The sequence below is a fragment of the Tursiops truncatus genome, chromosome 4, assembly GCF_011762595.2.
Source record: "Tursiops truncatus isolate mTurTru1 chromosome 4, mTurTru1.mat.Y, whole genome shotgun sequence".
NCBI classification, from domain to species: domain Eukaryota; kingdom Metazoa; phylum Chordata; class Mammalia; order Artiodactyla; family Delphinidae; genus Tursiops; species Tursiops truncatus.
Window position 1 is genome coordinate 36,334,656 of NC_047037.1, and position 23,392 is coordinate 36,358,047.

Genomic DNA, 23,392 nt, shown 5'->3' on the forward strand with positions numbered 1-23,392 from the left:
ACTGTCTACTTTCCTCTCCATACAAGGTAGAATTTGCAGGGCAGGTGCTCCATGGTGAATGGCAGAATGAAGATGCATAAGACAGCAGTGTAGTTGTCAGGATTAACTCCTCTCTGGGAAAGAAGCCACAAGAGAAAACACTGAAACTCTTTAAAAGCAGTAGATCTTTTCCAGTCTCTTGAGACATCTATCAGCCTGCATGGCTCAAAAGAAAATTTTACTTGCACTTTTGTTTCCCTTTTCTGTTCTGTGCAGTGAGTGGTCTTTGATCCTAACTTCAAATCATGTACTACTTCTTATTTTAATTAAATTTGTCCTCAAAGTCAGGCATTTCAAAAGGATGCAACTTGGCCGTTCTTCTCGTCTGCCTAGAACTTCCTGGTGTAACCTCTCTCCTCTGTATTAAACTGGGTGATATTTTCCCATGGGTCACTGAGAGGGTGCTAACTTTATTATTTTTTTAATTTTGGTTTTCTCTATTCTCCTATTCAATATTCTGTCAAGTCCATGAGTGAAATTTTTATTTCACACATTATGCTTTCCTTTCTCTTTAAACTAAAGGATCTGTTGCCTGAGCATTTAGTCAATGCTCCATTAAGGTGGTAACTTGGCTTGTGCTCAGGACCTGAAACAAAGAGTTCTACCAATTGTGGTCAGTTAGTGGGGTTTTTCCATCAATATTCTCTCTCAAATACGTCACTCTCCTTGGGGCTTAAACTATATCCCCTCTGTACAAATTCAGTTGTTCAACAAATATTTATTGAGCAACGACTATGTGCTAGGCCTATAGATATGGTGGTAAACAGAACAAATAATTTCTTACCTTCATTGAGCTTACATTTTAGGGGGGATGACATTAAACAGAATAGTAAATAAAAGGAAAAGCAATATAAATTTTGATAGGTAAGTGCTATCACAGGGGAGGAAAAACTTTTCCTCTGCTTTCTTACAATCTGTCGCTAGGACCTGCAAATTGAGCTGACAAATGACAGCTTAAACAGCAGAAATTATTAACATATACATTTTATCTGATGTTAATAATTTCAGATGGCACAAAGGCTTCATAGGAAAGAGGTGAAAACCCTAAAGAAGCAGTTAGACTTGGGGGTCTATATACCGTTTTAACAAAGGGTGATAAATTGTGGAGAAGTAACTAGAGAAAGGAAAGGGGTTTGGGCTTCTAGGCGTGGTAAATTGTGGGAAAGTGACTAGGAAATATATGGGGGTACCTAATGGAAGGGACGGGTTATTTTAATAAGATTTGTTTGTGAAGATTCATCTTGGTATCAACTCCTCATCTCCAGATAAGAATGTTTTATTCTTTCTGGTACCAGGATGGCATTTTTTCACTGGAAATTTATGCCCTGCTTTTAGGTAGAAATGGGGAAGGGCAGAGAGCCCTTCTTGCATCTGCTGTTTTTCAATTGCCTTCAGCTCAATATAATAAATATGGCCTAAGCAGTGTATTTAGAGGTGCATATTCTGATTCCCTCACTGTGAAAGCAGTAAATGGGTACTATGATGGGGTAGAGATGCACTGCTTTAAATAGGGTCATTAGGGAAGGTTTTTATTAGGAAATGACATTTGCTCTGAGAGCTAAAAGCTGATATCCTGGATGGTCAATTCAAGGTCCCAAGAAAGAAGTCTGCAGGTAGAGGGAACAGCATCGCTACCCTGTGGCAGCAATGAGCCCCAGAGGCTGTCTTGCTGAAGAAAAGAAAGGCAGCCAGAGGGGCAGAGGAGAGGTGAGCAAGGGTGAGTGTGGAGGAGGTAAGGTCAGGGAATCATCAGGGGCTGGATCCTGTGGGGCCTTTGTGGGCCATGGGAAGGAATTTGGATTTTATTTTAAATGCCATGGGAGACCTCTGGAGGGCTTACACTTAAGGGTGACAAGAGCCAGTATACTTTCAAAAGCTTACTCAGAATATGTGTGGAAAACAGATTTTAGGAGGTGGGATGGTAAATACAGGAAGTCTAATTGGGAGGTGAATCAGTAGTCCAGGTGGCTTGGACTAGGTGGTAGCAGTAGTGATGGAAAAGTGTATAGATTTAAAATACATTTTGGAAGTAGAACTACCAGGATGTGCTGATGAGGTAGATAGATACAGGAGAAAGGGGAAAGGGAGGAGTAGAAAATGGCTCTTAAAATTTCGGCTTGACCACTATGGTGTGTTTCCTGAGACAGGGAGGACCAGTGGAGGAAGAGTTTGGGGAAGAGGAATGAAGAGTTCTGTTTGTGCGTGTTCAGCGTGAGGTGCCTATTAGACATCCCAGGGGAGCTATGTAGAGCTTGGAGTTCAGGGGAGGTCAGCATCTCTTGCCCTTAAGTTTGGAGGAAATTTTACAGAGCAAATAGTGTAAGAAAAATAACAATACATCTATCTTGAAGTTAGAATTATATCCTCATTTATTAATGTTTGAGTCAACTGCTTCATTTTGGAAAGCAAATGACTGGTGATGGCAGGTTAATACAAGAGGAGGACACTTTTGACATTGGCTGTTAAATCAATGTAGATAGTATTTTTCAGAGCAGGATTCTAAGTGTTCATCTGGGAATGTTCCAAACGATTTCCCAGTTTATTCTGATGTTTGACTGGATTTAAATCCCAACTCTATCACTTACTAACCTTATGATTGTGGCAAGTTATTTAAGTTTCCACAGCACTGTTTTCTTGTGAGGAAATGGAGATAATATTGACCTCACAGGGTGGATTTCATCAGCGGCCTCTTTAGTCTTACGTGGACATTATGTGAAGGGAGACAAGAGATTAGTGAAAGTTATATTTGCCTATGGCTCCCAAAGATGACCTAGGTTCAAGCTGGATCGGCCCAAGAGGGCCAGCTAAGGTGCTCAACACAGCACTGCAAGGAGGCCTCAACCCTATCCATCACCTCCTCCACTTTGAGATGCATTATGAAGCTAGTGAGCCCTGCTGGCAACCTGGAGTGGACGATCATTTAATAAGCTCAGAGGAGGGTGTGGAGTTGATCCCTGACTCTAAGCCTGGGGCCACTAAGACTTGCCTTGAGAAAGAGACACATGTTTGTTATTCAGACTGATGCCCCTAATGCAGTGGTTCTCAAATTTAAGTGTGCATCAGAATCCCCTGGAGGGTTTGTTAAAGCACAAATTGCTGGGCCCCACTCCCAGAGTCTTAAATTCAGTAGGTGTTGGATGAGGCCCAAGAATTTGCATTCCAACAAGTTTCCAGGTAACGCTGATGCTCTGAGAACCATACTTCGAGAGAACCATTGCCCTCCTGCAACCCAGAGACCTAGGCTGTATGTGTGACTGTGACCTCATACTCTGTACTTGGTACAGGCAAGAGTTATCCATCTTGGCAACAATGTTACAATGCATACAACAATGATGATCTCATACAACAATCCTCAACCTATGGGGAAAAACTCATCTCTAAACACAACTTCTCTCAGCTCCAGAGAGAAAATTAGAATCCTGGCTTTCAAGATCAATTGGATCCAAAACCCACATGAAATGAAGAATATAGAAAAGTAGAAAACTGCCTTAAAAAGCTATATACCAATCCAGGGCCTGGGACCCCTGCCGCCTCCACAGTTTGCATCTAACCATAGGATTTGGGCCCAGGCAGTAGGCTGGACCTGAGCTACTACAGCTCCCATGTCCTCTCTGAAATGGTACCCTGCCTCATGGAGATTGTGTGGGATACATTAAAAATTCCACCTGGGGCTTTCAATCATACCACAGGCAGTCAAACTTGGCCCAGAGGAAAGAAAGGGCTTGAAGTTTCTCTTAGTCCTATCCCCAAAAGACTATTTCATTTCTACTCTACAGACAACTAAGGGACTTTTGCTCTTTTGTGCATTCTGAATTTTGTGTCCTTTTTCTCCCCTCCTATCTCCTGAAGGAAAGTCATCGTGTAGGTTTGCTCCATTTGGCGCCTCTGATCCTGGATTTTCCTGTCAGAGCCTATATTGTTCCCGTTGGAGGTTTTCTTGATATCTGACTGGCACCTAAATTTCCTGTCTCGTTGTGCCACAATCTACTTGACTTGTATTTCCCCTCCCACACATCCCTACTACTGCTCTCTCTGGCTTCTGGAATGAATGTCTTATCAGTCAGGTCAAGCTACGTTATGGTGCAATAACACATGATCTTGATATTTGAGTGGTTTACAACAACGAACGTTGTTTTCTGATTTAATTTCTCATTCATGTTCTGTTCCACGTCATCTTTATTTCGGGGCTTGGACTGAAGGAGTAATCCCTACCTGTGACACACTGGTCATTTTACAGCAGAGAGAAAAGCAGTGGCAGAACCATGCAATAGCTTTGAAAGCTCTGCTAGAAGTGTCACATGTCCCTTCTACTCACATTAGTCAAAGCAAGTCAGAAAGCCAACCCTAATATTGGTGTGTGGGAAATATAATCTTCTCTCAGTATACTCCCTCCTGTAATATAATCCTCCCCTGCTGGGAGGGGCTGGCAGGGTGGAGCTGGACTTGTGTTTGTTTTTACAAACTGATACAAATTAAATTCTAACTTTATGGACATCTAGGAGATTCAAGTTAGCAGTGATCTGCTCCACCCTTCTTCCCTTTTTACTTTTGCAGCCTCTCTGTTTTCACTGGCCATTCTACCCATTTTCCTTCTGTCATTCAAGCCATAATCAGCTTCTTTGGACTCTACAAATTGATCTTAAACTTTCTTTGGTTGAGAGGTTGAGAAAGGGAAGAAAAGAAGTGAAACAGGGAGAAAGAGGAAAGGAAACTACTTTATTTAAGAATCTTAAACCAATGTACTTTCATAGATTTAAACAAAACTATGCTCCACAGGAAAATTTCATCTGTCCAGCGTGGTACAGACTAATGACATTACCAGTTGTCAGTGGCCATCTTTTAGTCACTGCCATGTTTGCTGTGATCGTGCCTATATACGGGGGTACTTTATGAACCCTTTTGACTCTGTTTTGTCCAGAAAGTACAAAGGCCATGGGACTGTTGGAAGAGCTGGTAAGAAGACACATATGGCTGTGATGGAAACCAAAATGGAGAGAATAAACATTTTAAATGAGAAAATGATGAGAGTTGCATGTGTACAAGGGCTGAGTTGCTTCCCAGAAGGAATAGTTCTGAAGGACAAAGAGAATCAGGCAGCAATTGAAGAGCTGGGCTTTTGCAATCAAGAGTAATCAGCAAGAGATGAGGCACAGTGATTAACAAAATGGAAAGCCTTGCCCACGGAGATAGATGATCAGAATCAACACAGATGTCCTTTAGCCTGTGTTAATTCAGGAGAAGGCCAAGAGTTTGTTTGAGAACTTAAAGGCTAAATATGTTTGTGGTAGACCAAGGCCGGGCCTGCCTACAAAATAAGTGGAAAACTCCTACACCCTGCCACCCAGGTGTAGATAAGGAGCGATTGCCCCAGGCTGGGCACAGCAAGCATTTCAAGGTCTGGAATCTGGACATTAGCCTGAATGAAACAGCTTAGTGAGTAACTACATTTTTGCCTTATATGGTAGCATAAATTTTTTCTGGTTGCTAATGTGTGTGGAGGTATGAAAGATAGTGAGTCCACACTTCTGGGCTCCCCTGACCTCCCAGACATCTCACTCTCTTCAGGCTGCCAAGACCACAAAATTTATGATGTCTCTGTGAAAAACAAAGGAGGCAATGGACAGCTGCATCTGCCTTACCTCATGTCTATGCTTTGCACTGCCTACACGATGCTTTGGAAATAAATCAAAGTGCAGCATCTTTGAACTGAACTCAAGATGTCATTCTTGCCCATTCTCTCACCTAGACCAGACTCCATGTTCTGACTCTGCATGGGGTGAAAGTTCTGCTGAGGAAGCCCCTGTTAAAAGCCACAAGTGATCCATTAGTTTAAGGCTGGGCCCCATCTGCACTGTCAAATGACTAGGTAAGTGCAGATATTATATCTGTGAAGGTCAAGGGATTACTGCCTCAAGAGGTTTTCAATGATCTATTCTGGTGGAGAAAATGCCCAATAGTACACATGTGTCAGTAGAAGGGGGACGAATGATTTAAAAGTTCTGAGAACCATCTAACTCAGGTAGAATGTGCTTAGTTATTATAAGCTTAAACTCTTAGTCACATTAGACAGTGGCAATGCGTCCCAACTCCCACCTGCTTGGTGTCTCCTTTTCCCTCTGAAAGTCTCTCCCCAGGCACCTTTACAAACCCCAGGGCTCCTTACACCACAATATTAATAGCCCTGCCCTACCTTATGCAATATTAGTAAGTTATAGTCCAAATTGGGACATTTTTGAGCATGAAAGGGAGCACGGCTGGTAATGATGCCAGACCACAGACCTAACTTGGGACCATCCTGGGAAAACTGGGATTACAGTCACCCTAGAGATGTCCCAATCCCAGTATCTGCCTGCTGAGGCTCCTTCTGAAGGAATCCTGCTCCGTCCATAACCCCTGCTGGAGAGGCAGCCCCGGGCTCATCAGGCTGACCCTGAGCCGCAAGACTGAATTCTAGTTGAGCATGCGACCCAAGGCTGGTAAATAACCCTGGGCTAGTGACTCCGGGAGACCTTGAGGCTTGGCTGGACACAACAAGCCTGGTCAAGCGGATTCTCTCTTTCATAAATCAGAAATACTGACCAAAGTAGCTGGGGGGTATGATGATTCTATCTTTTCTGCTTCCACACTGTTAACATGGGGAACAAGCACTGCCATTGTCAGTAAGTAACATCTGTCATTATACTGCAACAATTCTCAACTGCTAGGGAGTGGAGCGGGGAAGCGGCAATGTAAAAATTTCCAGCAATGTCTGCTAAACCCACAAATGTACACATCTTGACCAAGTAATTCCAAGCCTAGAAATTTATCTGACAGATATCCTTGCACATTTGCAAAATGATGTAGGTAGATGCTGTTCATTGCAGTCATGTTTTACTAGCAAAAGACTGGCCCCCCAAAACGCTTAAATGTTGATCAATAGGGAATTTATTAATATATTATATAGGACCATGAAATGTAAAAACTGAATGTACTAAATGGAATGACTTTCAAGATATATTAAGTGAAAAAAGCAAGTGTGAATAATATGCTACAGTTTGTGTACAAGGTAGGACAGAGGAAATGTTTGTGTGAGCGTGTGTTTTTGCTTGTATATGCAAAAAATAATAAGGATAATAAAGGTTGCCACCAGGGAGGGAAATTGGATGGCTGGGGAGTGAGTTGGAGAATTCTTCCTGGACACTTTTATACTTGTTGAATTTTGAACCATGTGAATTTATAACCTATTTTGAAAATGAGTAAATAAAATTAGAGACCTGGGATGTATGACAGCTCTTAGGTAGGAAGTATTTAAAAGAATTTGTCTTAGAAATATTAACTCTATCCTTGCCAACAGGACTACCTAGGATTTCTTTGGGCACAATGGACTCAGGAACAATGAGATTTGGGGATTGGCAGTGTGGGGATTGGGTGACAAAGTCCTGACATCCAGCAAATACGTGCTAGGCTCTATGAGGATTACAGATATTAATAAGATAATTTACAGGTGCACAACAAAGTAAGTAATAGTTAACACTACTGAACTGTACCTTTTAAAATGGTTAAGATGGTAAATTTTATGTTATGTGTTTTTAACCACAATTCAAAAAACAAGGTAATAATAATACGAAACTAAAACAAAACAAAAATTTAGTCTTCTTAGAGCCTGGATATAATCCAGTATTTTACCCATAGATGATGCTCAACAAATGTTTGATAAATGGAATAGAACTGGCAGAAGAGAGAATTAAAATAAATTAAAACACAAAATGGAGTGAAATAATTGCAATGATAAAAGGATAAGCCAAGTGCTGAAAGAGGGGAGGAAGGGCCCATTAATTCTGATGCAGAGGATCAGGGGTATGCACATTGTGATGGAAAGGAACAAAATGAAGGGTTTTGGATCTTACAGTCCTGGGATCCATTCCTGGCTTGACTCTTTTTCTGGCTAGGTGACAATTTCTCATTGCTGCCTTGTATAAAGCAGTGATACTACCCACCTTTCAAGTCTACTGTCCCTTGTAAATGAGGTAACTCAAATAAAGCACCTAGTAAGATGTGTACTTCACATATGTTGGACCTCCAGTGAGATTCAGTAAGAACCTTAAAGGATGAATAGAAATAGACAGTCTGGAAAAAATCTAGGAAAAAAGTATTTCAATTCAAAGGACTATTATGATTGGGTGAGTCAAGCAAGAGAAGCCTTGGGATTTTCATGAAAACCATTCAGAGGACTTAAGTAACCTTTGAATATGGCTAAATGCCAGCGCAAGATCTGGGTCTCCTGTTTCCTTTTCATTTTTGCTTCTGCTAATTTTCTTCTTTTGATTTCTTACAGTTGTTTTTTTTTTAAATCCTTCTCCTCCTTTCCTTCCTCCTCCTTTTTTCCCCTTCTTTTTCCTTTTTTTTTTTTTTAATGTCAGAAGGTAGATTCTATTCTGAAGACCATTATTATTTTCCCAGGTAGTTTCAAGGAAACTACAAAACTTTTCTGAAACAGCGTAGTTTCATAGGAGTTAAGACCTGGGAGGAACTTGCTTTCAAATTTAAAACAGGGAGGACAGAGTTATTTGCTCTACTGAGACATAATTTACAAAGGAACAATGGTAACACCTCCTGTGTACTGAGTACCTGTTAGGTGCTTCGCATGTGGTATTATTATTTCTCACAACTGCAAGGCAGATATTAGCCCCATTTTACAGAAGAGAAAAATCAAACCTGGAGAAGTTAAGTGCTTAGACTTAGTGGAACCAGGGTTTGAGCCCAAGTCTCAGTTCAAGACCAAGGTCTTTCTTGTGTACTATCTTCCCTCCCCAGACTCCTTAATTTTCTCTGGTCTCCTGTCTCTAGCCTTCTAGTAATGCTTGCTGTCCTTAGTTCTGGAAGACATAGTCAGGTTTAACAGAAAAGAGTGCTTGAGATAGGTCATCTATATAAACTAGAAAAATGACAATAGTATTGCTATCTTTTTGTTGGTTCTGAGAGTAGAATTGTATTTAATAGAAGCCTAAGTTATTAATAGTTTATTAAAGTACATGAAAGACACAGGAATGCCTTTGATTCCACCAGATTCTCATAATGATTGATACTGAATCAGTGAATCCCCCTTCCTAAACCATTTTGTTTTTAATGCCTGAGGTCATATAGCTGTCCTCTTTCTGTAATTCCTTTTGCTTAAACCTACTATGCAGTGAACAGAATTATCACCATGCAGAAAAACATGGAGAGTGTGTCCTCTATACTCAGGAGAAAAATGTATTGTTTTGAGAATTTAACAACTATTGTACATATTTTATTCATTTGTTCTCTTAGTGACGATGTTTGTACATTGGTGGCCTGCTTTAAATGCTGGTGTGTTTTCTTTAATATTCCAAGTATTGTTTGTAAGGCTCAACAGTTTTTTAACTGGACTGTGCTCATGTCTGAGTACAACTATAATTGGAACAACTTCTTGGGAAGTTCCTTTGCTTATAAGAGAAATGGTTCAAGTATGATAGTGTACAATTGCTTAATTACTCTTTGTTTTTATTTTTTATGAAATGCTTCTCTCTAGCTTATGATGTTCTGATGTAACTTTACCATTGGTGTCTACACACACACACACACACACACACACACACACACACACATATCCCTACTTCTTATCACATTTCTAAGATAATTTTTCCCCTGGAGGAAGATAAGACTTAAATGTTGAAAGAGGAGGGAACTTACGGGCTTTTTGCTAGAATTATAGAGTATTTGTTGTAGAAATGGCTTTAAAGAAAATTTGTCTAAAACTTTCATTTTACAGATAATGACAATGAGACCCCAGCAGGAAAAGTTACATACCCAACGTTACCCAGCTAGAGGGTCACTGAGGCAGGATTGGAATCTATTTCTTCTGACTTCCAGGTTGAGATATGGTAGATTGATCAGAGGGAGCAAGCCTTAAAACAATTTGTGTTAAAGGTGCCACTTTGAAACCATGTTCCCTTTGCTCCTGGTGACCTTCTGCTCCCTCGTGTTTCCTTATCAGTACTTTTAGTTGAAATTTATAGCCCAGACTCTTCTGTGCCTTTCACCTGCCTGCAGCCTTTCTTTTATCCTTCCCAACTCTACTCCAATTCTTATGTGTACTGCTGCTTCTTCTCACTGGGCAAGTATTTTACAAACCTGCTCAAAATTCAAAGGGAGTCACTGAGAGAGGCATTATGTAATGCAAAAGACTAATGGTAAAAATTTAGACAGCAATGGAAGAGAGGTTTTTATTTGTTAATTACATTAATTAAGTACATAATGTTGGTTGGAAGAGGGGAGAGCTTAGTTGGAGAGTGGTTCTCAGCCTTTAAATAATAACCCTCTAGTCCACTGTGAACCACCAAACCATACAAACACCTTTGTATAAATTAAGCTTAAAATCCATAGCAAAAATGAGAACTAGGATTTAAAAGATTGCCCTTTAAGCCTGCAAAACAACTAACATTTTTTATAGTTCTTTACAGTTTACAAAGCACTTACACATTCATTTTCCTCTTTGGGCCTCAAACAACCAAGTGAGCTCAGTAAGGCAATCTGTGTTGTCATCTAGAGGAAAAACAGAGGTTCAAAGTTAGAGAGACTTACCCAGGGTAGACTCAAATCTAAGTCTTCTAATTCTATAAATCCCAAGTTCCTATCATCTGGCCACTCTGTCTCCCAAAAAGCCCAACTGCAAACTCACAGTTTTAGAAATTGAGGAAATTGGACCAAATCTGTTTAGAAGGTATGATGGTTAATTTTATGTAGCACCTGCAACAGGTCCAGGCTGCTGTGCAAGCTGCTCTGCTGTTTGGGCCACACGATCCCAGAAGGTTATATTGATATTATAAGACACTATTTCCTGTGGCAGGTGAGGTCAGAACATGAGGCACAGATATGCACAATGGAGAGAACTTGGCTGGTTTGGGATGGTTCAAATACAACAGTAAACACTTGCTTACTTACTCTTATTTTTATGAAATGCTTCTCTCTTGCATACATACAGACAGAGATTTTATTGATGAGAAAGCTGATATCTGACAGTTACCTTCCTCATTTAAAACCCCAGTATGAGACTTCTCTCCCCACTCACAAGACCTAAAAAGGCCTCCTTCTGCCCTGTTCATCATTGGGCCTGGAAGAGCAAAGAAGAACAAACATTCCCTTCAGGACAGCTCAGTCCTAAAGAAGAGAAGATGCTGGGCTACTCACGGGCTGTTACTCTTTCCAAACTCAGATGTCGAGAGAGGAGCCAGGATGTTTACATTTATGGAGTTCCCTCCACACAGGAGGAGACGACAGGGGTGGGAAGACACATTCCACCCTACTATAAGCTAGTGAAGATTTCAAGAGTTAATGTAGGTGAAACACTTAGGGCCTGGTCCAGAGTCAGTACTTGATCAATGCAAGCTCTTTTAATTAGACATCCACAGACTTATTTCTGGTTCCAGCTCCTCCATTAACTGTATGATTCAAGGCAAGAAACCACATCTGTTTGGTTCACTGCTGAATGCCCAGAAGCAAGACTGGTGCCTTGAATAGCACCTGTAATAATAATAATAATAATTATTATTATTTTTTAAGATAAATTATCCTCTCTAAATTTGTTTCCTCACCCATAAACTGAGGAATTTGGTGTCTTGATGCCATTTAGATTTCTTCTTTGCTCTATTGATCTACTTCTATAATAGGGAGTTGAAGCAAATCTCATACACAGTTTTTTTTTTTTTTTTTTTAAAGATGAAAGGGTTTTCTGCCAGCATTGGCATCTAGTCTTTGCATATTGAATTCCAATATTCTGAAAGGGCAATTCACTTAGAATAGCAACATATGTATAATTCTCTAATAATGTTAGGGTTAATTAATTTTGCTCTACCCCCCAAATGTCCCAGTCAATAGTGCCAGCATTTTCTTTTATTCTTTATAATTTTTCAAAAAACTTTCATTTGGGGGTGATAAAAAGCTTAACTCTATTAGTAAAGTGTCTACAGCTATGCTACTATAAGTTCTTCTCACTTTAGAAGTTTAGGATTTTATGGAACAAATCCAATGTTGCCAAGCATATAGAAAATTGTTTTAGAAAATAGTCTCCTCCTTGCCCTCTGAGCCAAAACCAAAACCATCCTCCAATTGTTACCGTATTAGAGATGAGAAAATAGGCTCGGGTAGTAATATGACTAGGGCACAAAGCCAATAAGCGGCTGTACCTTGTTCTGAGCTTTATAAGGTGTCTGTATCTTATTACTATCTTATCAAGCAGTTGATACTTATAATCATGTGCCCCATCTTCCACTACACAGCTAGAGAGTTAACATGCTCCAGAAGAGAACATGCACAGAACATAGTAGAATTTCGAAATTTTCCATTAGAAAATATAAAACTCCTTATTTACATTTGCACAGATTTGCCAACAAAGACAAATATAATCAATCTAAAGCGGACAGCCTCAAAAGGCACAGTGAAAAATACCACAGTAGGTGAATGAATTCAGCAATTCCAAACACAAATGTTCTTTAAGACTCAGATCTCCTTTATGCCCTGCTGTTTCAGTTTGGAGTCTAAAAGACTATCTATCTACTTTGTGTCTGACTTATTTTCCTGTCAGACAGGAACTGGAATTTGAACTTTGCTCTCCAAAAGCCAAAGGCCAACTAATTTAGAAGGAGACTCTCAAAATCAGTGATGGTTTCTTCTAGTTTCATTAGTTCTGTCTAAAGTGATTAAAGGATTTGATTCCCAGATAACCATGATCCTTACTGATATTTTTACAAATCACATTAATTTCTATACTTAATTCTGATCACTTGTGGCATTCCTGAGGCAAGTCTGGATTCATGCAGCATTCCAACCTTGAGTGCCTTTTCAAGTTTCCAACAGAATCCTGTGCTGGTGAGTGATGATACCTTTATTGTACTAGCCCCAAGGTGTGGAAGTTGTTTCCTGTGGCCTAGACTCAGCCCAACCCCTCCACTTGTTGAAACATCTGCAAATATTTTGTTCATTTCAGAGGCATCTGACCACAGCTAGCCTCCCATCCGCATTGCTTCCTTTTTCCTGATTGCTCACGTAAGGCATCAATAATCTGGGAAGGCACTCAGCAAGAGAGAAACTGGGAGGGCCTAGGGATTAGAGTGAAGTGCTTGGAGGATAGTTCTTATGGGTTTTCTCTCATACTCATTCATTAATTGATTCATTCAATCATCACCATTTATTGGGTGGTACTAGGGCGATGCAAACATCAACAACAAGCAGTCTCTGTCATCAAACAGGAGACAATCTATTGTGTGCTACATTTATTGTCTCAAGTAGGGAATTATATTAATCAGCTTATAATAATAAACTATATTTACCAGGTGTCTTCTATCTGTAAAGTTCCACAATTGCTTTAATTCTTATCTTTAGTAGGTATAAGGTTTATAGAATCTTTCATCTGTTTCTCCACTTTGAAACTACATAAAACTGAAAGCAATACTCTCTAAAGGATTTTGTAGATAATGATCATTAATTAATTTAAGGAATACCATAGGAATCTTTACTTGATAAGTGAAATGATAAATTGTGTAGTGCTGAGTAAACACATTCCTTCATATGTTGCATTTGCTTTAGTCCTATATGTTAAACTACAAAATTATCTGCTTAACTATTATTAGAAAGGGACTATATTTTAAAAGATGCTAATGCAGTTGGATCATTTTTATGCTCTTATATGATATTAATTCCATGTTTTAAAAATATATCTATCTTATGCACACATTTGCACATTTTATTAAGTTTATTATAATCAAATCATACAAAAATCTAATTAACCCATCCCGAGTTGTTGAGCAATAATTATACCTTCAGAGAACCAGGAGATTTAAGGTGTATACAGGGTGGGGCCCATCCACCCAGGATTTCAAAACCACATGGTTCTTCAGGTCCTGTTGGGGCTTATCTATTTGCACGTCTCCCCTGCAGGAGTTTGGACTAATCAGGTCACTACATCTTGACTGCAGTCTCTACCACTCATTGTTTGCAACATGAATTAGCATCAACAGACCACAGAGAAGTTAGCAATGGGAAAAGGAAAAGGCTTTAATACCAAGGTTGTCTCCAGGGTTCAGCAGGACATATATCCTCTATCAAGTCATCTGACATCAAATCCTACAAATAAGGGCAAGCAAAAGGTTGAGCCATGTTGTCTGATGGTATCGTGTTCTCCGGTTGCAATGCAGTACTGAGCAACCTGTTGTGAGTTGATAGGTCTTCCAGTTTGCTAAAACTGAAAAGGCAGGCTGTTGCTCCAGCATTGTTTCACTTTTGCTGCAGAACATTCACACAGCATCCTGCCTTGGCTAGTCTTCATTGATCTAGATTTTTTTTCAAATAAATTTATTTTTGGCTGCGTTGGGTCTTCGTTGCTGCGCATGGGCTTTCTCTAGTTGTGGTGAGTGGCGGCTACTCTTCGTTGCGGTGCGTGGGTTTCTCATTGTGGTGGCTTCTCTTCTTGTGCAGCACGGACTCTAGATGCGCGGGCTTCAGTAGTTGTGGCTCTTGGGCTTAGTTGCTCTGCGGCATGTGGGATCCCGGACCAGGGCTCGAACCTGTGTCCCCTGCATTGGCAGGCGGATTCTTAACCACTGCGCCACCAGGGAAGTCCCCATCGACCTAGATATTAATTGGACATCCTGGAAGCTGACGGGCTGGTTCATTTCTCCTTCAGCCTTGGCTTCTCCCCATCCCCCAGTGCTCCCTGTCTTGCGACTCATAACAGAGCAGTGCTATTAAATACAGTACGAAAATACATGTCAAGGGGCAGATGGGAGCTAGGTGCCTGAGAACTCTGAAGAACAAAGAGATCCCCTGTGCCCTATGGTGCTTTGTTCAAATTTTTAAGAAGGCACCCCTTCCTCAGGTGGATGGTATATATCTTAGGAGGTGAAGCTAGGGGCTGGAGTTCAAAGCCTCTCCACCTCCTCTGCCAGGCACCATTATGCATTCAACAAACCGCACAAGTGTATGGCGGCTGGGCAGAAAAGGTATGCAGAGCCTTACAATGATAGCAGAGGGCATTAAGAAAGATGTGGGCAACTTTGAAATGAAGAATAATGGAAAACAGGCAGTACTGAGTGATTTCGTCTTACGATTTTCTAAATAGAAGAGGCTGATTAAGCATGGTATCTGCCTTCTGATTCAAGTTAAAACCACTTACCACTCTGTAGTGACTTCCTTCCCCTCTCAGGAGATCTCTTCTAAAAGCTGAGATGACGAGCTAATTTTACATTTACACAAGGACTTACGTACTGTATTACTATTCCTAAGGTGGTTTGCATTTAAATAGAGGCAAAAACATTTAAACATTAAGTAATCAATCAGTTTTGTCTGTTTCCTGCTCTATCCCCAACATCTATAACAATGCCTGGCACACAGTAGGTCCCTTAATATGATTAAGTAAATCTCTAATCCTAGACTTTCAGTCACTGAGCATCAGGAAAATACACCAAGATGGTCTCTTGCTTTCAAGATTCCACAGATCAAAGTCATCAAAAATAAGTTTTCTTCTAGGCACTTCATAGGCCAGAGGTCTCAGCTCTCTTATAAAATACCATCACCACAAATACTACTCAAATATCAATTATTTAAAACTTCCATTGCAGGGAATTCCCTGGTGGTCCAGTGATTAGGACTCTGTGCTTTCACTGCTGAGGGCCCTGGTTCTATCCCTGGTCTGGGAACTAGGATCCCGCAAGCTACTCGGTGCAGCCAAAAATAAATAAATAAACATCAAACTTTCATTGCACATCATGAGCTTTTTGTCAACTGACAATAAAACGTCTATAAACCAAATAGATTATGTAAGGATGCAGCCTCCCACACTGTAGTTCAGTACTTGATAGACAAAGTACAAACAAACAAAAATTGGTGGCACAGTTGTAAATATTATTTTATACTTTTCTAATTTTATATATGGGCCGTCATAATTGCAGTGTATTATTTATAATATTTGAATGTATCACCTTCCTCCAAAGATCTCAAAGCACCTTTGGTGAGTAAGGAATAGTCCTCCCCACACCTCTGGTGAAGCAGGTATGCTGTAAGCATTATTTCCATCATACCAGGATCCCACATGAGTCAGTGGCAGGGCTGCATTACTCAAGACATTTTAGTTCACAGCTCTAACCATCAGAGGACTGCCTACACATTTATTCATTCACTTATTCTTTACTTCATTCAAAACATTCATTTGATGCAGTTTGCTAGGCACTTAGGTTCAAGTCCCTATTTCCTTACTGAACTTGCATCATACGAACACTGCAATCTCTTAAAAAATTTTTTCTCATAACAAATATTTAAAATTCAGAGCAGAGATTTTTCTGCATTTTGTGATTAATTCTATTTGTTTCATAGTGGCATACCTACCAGGGAGTCACATGTATACTAAGGAAATGACTGATATACAAAAAAATTTAAAGATATACCTCTCTTATGTTATGGATGTCAAGTATGTGTCTATAACATAAAGCTTTTTTATTTTTTATGTTTGCCTGGTGAGCTAAATACTTGCACTTTCTGTGTCTAATTATAAGTTTCTGCTGTGTGTTATAGCTGAGTTGGTACAAGATGTTCAAGACCATGAAAGGATGAATGTAATGGCTTCCTCGTGTCATGGTCAATTTTTTTTTTTCAGTTTATTTGTCCTTTTAAGTAATCATACTGTTTGTACCCTGACTCTCGTACTGAATTCACAATTATCCCTCTTGCCAAACCATGCCTCCTGACTTGACTGTGTAGATGGAATTTCATGCAAGCATATGCAAACCCTGTGCACCGCCTGCCGAACGAAGTAATATAAGCAAATTAAAGGCACATTTTAACGACTTTTGAGTTCCGTGTTAGAGTGGTTTTTAGACAGTTACCTACTGGGCAAAGTATAAGACACCGATTCACAGAGGTCATCATCAGTGTGCGCCTCCCAAACGGGTTTGCTCATGGAATCCACCCCGTAACTGTGCACGTCGCATTTTCTGGCCCCTGGAAGGGGCTGATTCACCCCCAGCTCCCTCTGCCAGAGCCAGCGCGTCCAAGCCGCCGGGTCAGGGCCGGCGCGCCGCAGAGGCCGGGGTGCGTGACAGGCTGCACTTCCCAGCCCTGACGCTGTGGTAACTGACTAAGCTCATCGCCGCTCGTCACGACACGCGCAGCCTCGGCGGCACGCGGCATAGCGTGAGAGGCGCCGGGGCCGCCGGCGCGCCCACCCCGAAGCCTTCGTGCAGACGCGCCTCGCCGCTCCTTGGAGACCCAGACTGCTTGTCACCACGCCGCCGTTCTCAGGCTGCAGAAAGACGGCCTCCGGACGTCAACAAATAACCTGACCTCCCAGGCGGTGGCCTTCGTTCTTTTCAGCCTCGACCCTGTCCCTCACCGCCCCCTGACGCACAGCTGCCAACCCCCTCGTTGTGGGAAAGCGCCGGGTCAACGTGGTCAGTCGCCCGGCAACGCCACTCGCCTCACGTGCGCCCCGGGTTCCCGGCAGGCGAGGCTGCGGTGGCGCGCTGGGGGAGGGGGGCGCAACCCCCTTCCCGGGTGTCCCTATCCCGGGGCGCAACATCGGTGGGGCGCGAAGCTGCTGTGGCTCGCGACCGCGCTCCCGGGCAAGGCAGGCAGCGAACAAGCGCCGGGGCAGCTCAGGAAGCCGACAGGTGTCCGCGGGGCGAGACCGATTCCTCGCCGGCGTTCCCCTTCGCCCTCGTCCCGCCGCCCGTGCTGTTTGCTTTACAGCAGCGGAGCTGGGCACTTTTCGGCCTTAAAATGAGCGCATCAGCCGCTTGGGCTCAAGTCGGCGGCGGGGGCCGGGCGGAACCGTATTCTTCGCGGGCTTAGGCGGCCAGGTTGGCACGCGAGGCGGACACTTGGCTGGCCAGGAAGTCCGGGTGAGCGCGGAAGAGACGAGCGCAAACCGCCGGGGGCGGGGCCGCGGGGTTGCGTGACCCTCCGCCCGGCAGCTGCACGCACTTCGTGCCCCGGTCCGCCCTCCTAGCCTAGCCTGCAGCCTCGCCATCGCGGGGCAGGAGCACAGGTGCAGGAGGGCGGCGCCCAGTTTCCATTTTTATAACCGCAGCCGGGAGAGGAGTCACGCTATACTTCTGGGACGGGGAGTGAGTTCACCGGAGAGGACACGGCGTCTCCTTGTTATCGGAACCTGGGTAACATTTGGTAATAAAACCCGCTCAGACAGGATGTATTAAACGAACTGGGAACCAGAGCTGCTCTATCAGTAAGCAGTCGTTCCGGGGAAACTTTCCAACGAAAGCTTTACATTAAGAGGGCACACAGGTGCGGTTCGTGTGACATGCTATCACAGGAAGGAATCAGAGCAAGGACGGTGGCTTTGGGACGCAAATTTTGTGCACTCTGCGCAAGAATTAGTAACAGAGTTGTGATGCTGTGCAAACTGTCATTCCTCCTAGAAGCGTTCTTGCCAGTGTTTTATTTTAAAAGAAGAGGAGCCTGATTTTAATGACATAGTAACTGGAGAGCCCTCTATTACATGTTGACTCGAGAGTCCCAAGGACATTTAAAAGAAAAAAAAGTGACTTCACAGGACGCCATAATCCAAGTTCCTTCTCAAGATCATGTGCGGGAAAAATGTTTTTTTCACTCAGATATCTGTTTATATAATTCAAATATTTGTTGATTTGTAGATAAATCAAGTTTGGAGAGAAAAACAAAAATATTAACACAAAGACAGTTTAACACACAAGACCACTCCAGTCGTCTAAGCTCTCAAAATTCCACATTAACTTATTTATTTAAAGTTTGATTTGGTGGATCTATGCATTTATTTATTTCTCTATTATTACCCTTGGGCCTGTGGTGCCTAGTTACACACACACTTGTTACACAAGTAACACACCATTATATAAGAGGGGCTTCTCCGGGGTTAGGATACCTATCATAAACTCCCAGAAAGCTCTTTCAGAAGACACATGTTCACCTCTCAATTTACCACATGTGGAAAGATAGCAAGATTCACTGTTTAATTTTAAAATGTTCTCCCAGCTAACTCAGATTCTCACTTGTGTATGTAGGAACGTTTATTTTATCTGCCTAGCACTCTTCCTGTCTTCTGGGACAGAACTGCCCCTTCTCGGATTCTGCTTCTGCCTTACTCTTCTAGACATGTAATTAGAAAGGGAGGTGTCATCATGTGTGGCCTTGCCTCCCTGGTCACCACAATTGGTCAGGAGGCAGGTACCTGTCTCCTCCTGGCTTCAGTGATTTGGTCAAGGAATCGGTGTGTTACTCAAGGTGTGCTAAACAGTCATTTCCTGGCATTTTTCTAACTGGAGGTTGGGAATAGAAGCCCCTTTTCCTCTTGGTGTCAAAACTGGACTGTCAGCCACCACTGCCCTGCCACATGCAGACACTGTAAAAGAGAAAGGAACCAACTTTCAGTAAGTGGTAGATTCAAAGGGCTGAGACTTTCCATGAGTTCTTAGAGTTCCAGAGTTCTCAAAGCAGTCCTGTTTCCTGCTTTCTTGAAGCTTGGTTATTTAGCGCTTCTGTTGATTCCGTGAGGTACCTTGATATTCTAACAGAATATACATTGATAGTAATCATTAACAAAATGTATATTTAGAATGCTGTGTGGAATACGTTTTAAAAATTTATAACACTATTTGTAACTTGCTTTTTTTCATAGAAAAGAAGAATAGAATTCACTGGGACATTCATCACCAATAAACTACATCATCATTTTAAACAGCTGCACAATCTTCTTGTTTGATAAGTCAATTTATTTCATTTTGGTATTTCAGATTTTTAAACATTATAAACAAGACTCTGATGAACACTAAATATATGTGCTAATAACAAAGAACTCTCCCAGAAGCTTCCAGCAGCCTTCTCCTGGAGAATTGGGTCATAGGCCCATTCCTGATTTAAATAACTGGTAAAGGGGAAGTGGCCAGTAGAATTGACCTAATCTGAGCTCATTCCTGGAGTTGGGCTGATTCACGTGTGCTTAGGGGCGGAGGGAGGGGAGGGGAGGGTGATGAGGTCTGGATTCCTGAACAAAAGGAAGAAGGGGGAATCAGGTGTCCACTACAATAGTTTTGAACATTTCAAGGTGTTTAAAACATAATGTATTAAAATACATTAATTTTTTCACCCTAAAAGCAGTGTTTAAGAGTGCTAGTTGCTCTACACCATTGCAAACCAAGGCTACTATCATTACTTTAATCTTTTTTCACCTGTTTGATAGGGAATTCCCTGATGGTCCAGTGGTTAGGACTCTGCGCTTCCACTGCACGGGGCACAGGTTCCGGGAACTAAGATCCTGCATGGTGCAGCCAAAAAAAAAAAAAATTCAAATGTTTGATAGGTCTGATAATAATGTTTGATTTTAGTTCATAAGAAAATCTCTTTAAGATGATTCACAACTCCTTATTTAATGGTATTAAAATATTCTATTAATAGAGATATAACAAAATGACAGGAAAATTGCCCTAATTCGATTCTTATATAAATTCCATAGCTACCTAAAATTATAGGTGCAGAATCATGAACTTCATCTCTATAAAAGCAGAATGAAATCACTTCTGCCAGTCACGTATCAAACATGTTAGGCTCTTAGGTGCTTCATTAGAATCTTATGAAAATCTCAGAAACAAGTAATAATTTCATTAAACAAGCAAGTTCTTTAAAAAGTTGTTTTTTAAATGCATAAGGCAGTTGTCTATGTTCGGTCTTTGAATTCATTAACATTTGTTATAGGCTAGATATTGGATGCTAAGGTTTAAAGAACTATCAGTGCCATATTTTTGAGCATCAAATGCATTACGAGAGTTTTAAGTCACTACCTTAGAGGTTTATTCTTTTTGTGTTTTTAAATATATTCATGAAAGTAAGTCCTAGGGATGTAATGTTCAGCATCGTGACTGTATTGTATATTTGAAAGATGCTAAGAGAGTAGATCTTAAAAGCTCTCATCACATCTATGTGTGGTGATGGATGTTAACTAGACTTGTGATTATTTCACAATATAAACAAACATTGAATCATTCTTTTGGATACCTGGAACTAATATAATGTTATATGTCAGTTATATCTCAATTAAAAATAAACATATTCGTTTGACAAATATTAAACTATATTTGGCACACAGTACATTTTTGGGTAAAGCTCTTACCAACAGTGAACAGGCCACAAAAGAATACATTTATGATCATCAAAAGTTTCACTGTTGAGCTTGACTTTTAATATTTGAAAGTAGATGTTTTATTGCTTTAAGGCCTAACTTGTCTCATTGGAAATTTTGTTCAATAATCATATTCTTAGGGCTAAAAAGAGTTCAGTACACAATTTATTTCTGCACAGATGACAAAATGAACTCCTAGAGAGGAGCTCTATTTAAACATTGTGACCTTCATTTTATTAGGTACTCTAGTTTACACTGCACATGTGATGGATTCAAAAATATACAGAGTCTAAACCCACAAATAGTATTTTGTGTTCAAGCCACCTCTAGACCAGAGTTATTTGGGGTTCAAAATAGACAAAGCAGTTTTACAAAGGAGTCTAACTATTGATTAGCAGTTAAAAAAAAACAGAAAAGAAAATCCTATCCACATTTTGGTGGGAATAAAATGTGGTAAGTACAAAAAGCAGGAGGTCACTTGTAGCTTTTTTTTTTTTTAATGAAGCTGTATGGGAAAAGTTATGAAAAAAGTAAGTATAACACAAAGTTACATTTCCAGAATTAAATACTTCTTGGGTATTTACATGTGACATCCATAGCAGGCTGAGGTCCCGTGGATACTGGCTGGCTGGCAGAGTCAGCTAACCCAATACAGGAGTCCCAGGTGCTTCTGCTTACACTCATATTCGGTCCAAGTATACTTTAGTGCTCAAGTGTTGGGTCATGCCCTTGGCCACTTCCATCATTTGAGTGAGAGTAAACAATAAATAGGATCTGACTGAGTTATGTTTGGAAAGATTCTCCATAAATGAGACATTGTGTATGAAATGCCAGGAAAGAGCCCAGTAAATGTTAGCTTTTAAAAAATTCTGCACTTGCATTGGATGGAACCCAGAAATAGCAGTGAAAGCCATTGTTGCTTCCAATCTGGGAAGCCCGTCTGCAACGATTTATTTCAAACTCTTGAGGATCTCAGTGTTGTGTTGTACTGTGTTCTGATTCACAGGATAAAAATAAAGTTGGGCTAACTGTAATTTTGTCATGCTCCCTTTGTACAGTTTTGAGCTCACTTTAAAATAAGCAATCTTGGGTAGACTTCCTGGTCTTTGTATCAGACTTGCAGACAAAGTACCTATTCTCCCAAATGCTTTTCATGTGGGCACAGGGAGAGGAGAGGAGGGGGCATAATATTACTTACCAGAATGAATGGGATGAATGACAATGCCTTGCTGGATAAATATCTTAGGTAAATTCAAATTCATAACAGAAGCATAGACACTGTGTTCTCACAAATGTTAATGCTACAACACAAAGGTGTGCGGACCATGTGGAAAGCCCTAGTTTATCACTTTACAGAGACTCTACTTCCAAAACTAGGGAGTATTTTTTTTTCCCCCCCCCCGCTCTCAGGGGTCATTGACCCACAGGAGAAAAATAATAATAAAGGGTCACAGAAGGGGTTAAAAGGAACTCAATTTGGTTCTCACTGATTATTTTTAAAATATTTTTAGAAGTCACAATAAAAAGTGAAACTTACCTAGTTTAAAATTTAAGAAGAGGATAAAACAAAACTTTATTCAGTATGTCCAATGATGGAAATGCTTTAAATTCTGCTTCAGTTCCAGTATGGCCAGTAATGGGGTGGGGAAAAGGACTGGAAAAACAAAAGGGACAAGGAAAAAAAACCTGGAGAGGTAAAGGGAGAGACTGAGACCAAGCAAGAGTCAAGAAAAAACACACCAACAATGGGAAGAGGCTTTTTGGATTACTTTTTTTTTTTTTTTAACTTTTTTAAAAACCTGTTTTGTAAAACCCTGTTACAACTCTTCTTTTTTTTTTCCTTCCAGGCAAGGCTTTGCGGGGAATCCTGCTGCAGCACTAGGGAGCGAAAACAACAGGTTCTCTTGCTTGCTCCCTGCAGGGGTGGGGTGGAGGGGGTGTGGGGGGCGAGCTGGTTCCTTATATGGAGTGAGGGCAGGGGTGGGTCTGTGGTGTTCAGGAATACAACTTTTCGCTGCTACTCTTTTAACAAGGTCTGTTCTTCACAATTTATCAACTCTGTTTATCCTGTAAATTCTTACTGGGTCTACCAGTGTTCAGCAGAACTTTTTTTGATGATGAAAATGTTCTATATATGTGCTGTCTCATGTGGTAGTAACATGTGCCTACTGAGGACTTGAAATGTGGCCAGTGCAATAA

At 41.0% G+C, this 23,392-nt stretch overlaps 1 protein-coding gene and 1 long non-coding RNA gene across 15 annotated transcripts in view; one reads left to right on the forward strand and one right to left on the reverse strand.

Moving 5' to 3' along the window:
* The window catches only part of LOC109551874 (uncharacterized), a 59,648-nt gene extending 43,134 nt beyond the window's left edge, over positions 1-16,514 (reverse strand). Inside the window, exon 1 of the long non-coding RNA XR_012331355.1 lies at positions 10,516-16,514. This is a non-coding gene — a long non-coding RNA (uncharacterized lncRNA). The remainder of the gene's footprint in view (positions 1-10,515) is intronic.
* A 656-nt stretch (positions 16,515-17,170) lies between these two features.
* The window catches only part of LEKR1 (leucine, glutamate and lysine rich 1), a 279,091-nt gene continuing 272,869 nt past the window's right edge, over positions 17,171-23,392 (forward strand). For 2 of the 14 annotated variants that reach the window (XM_073803826.1, XM_073803828.1), the window contains exons 1-2: positions 17,176-19,783; positions 23,041-23,091. The gene's annotated coding sequence lies outside the window, so the exon portion shown is untranslated. Of the gene's footprint in view, positions 23,092-23,392 lie in introns of all 14 variants that reach the window. The other 12 variants (XM_073803833.1, XM_073803837.1, XM_073803829.1 and 9 more) reach the window with 11 other exon arrangements.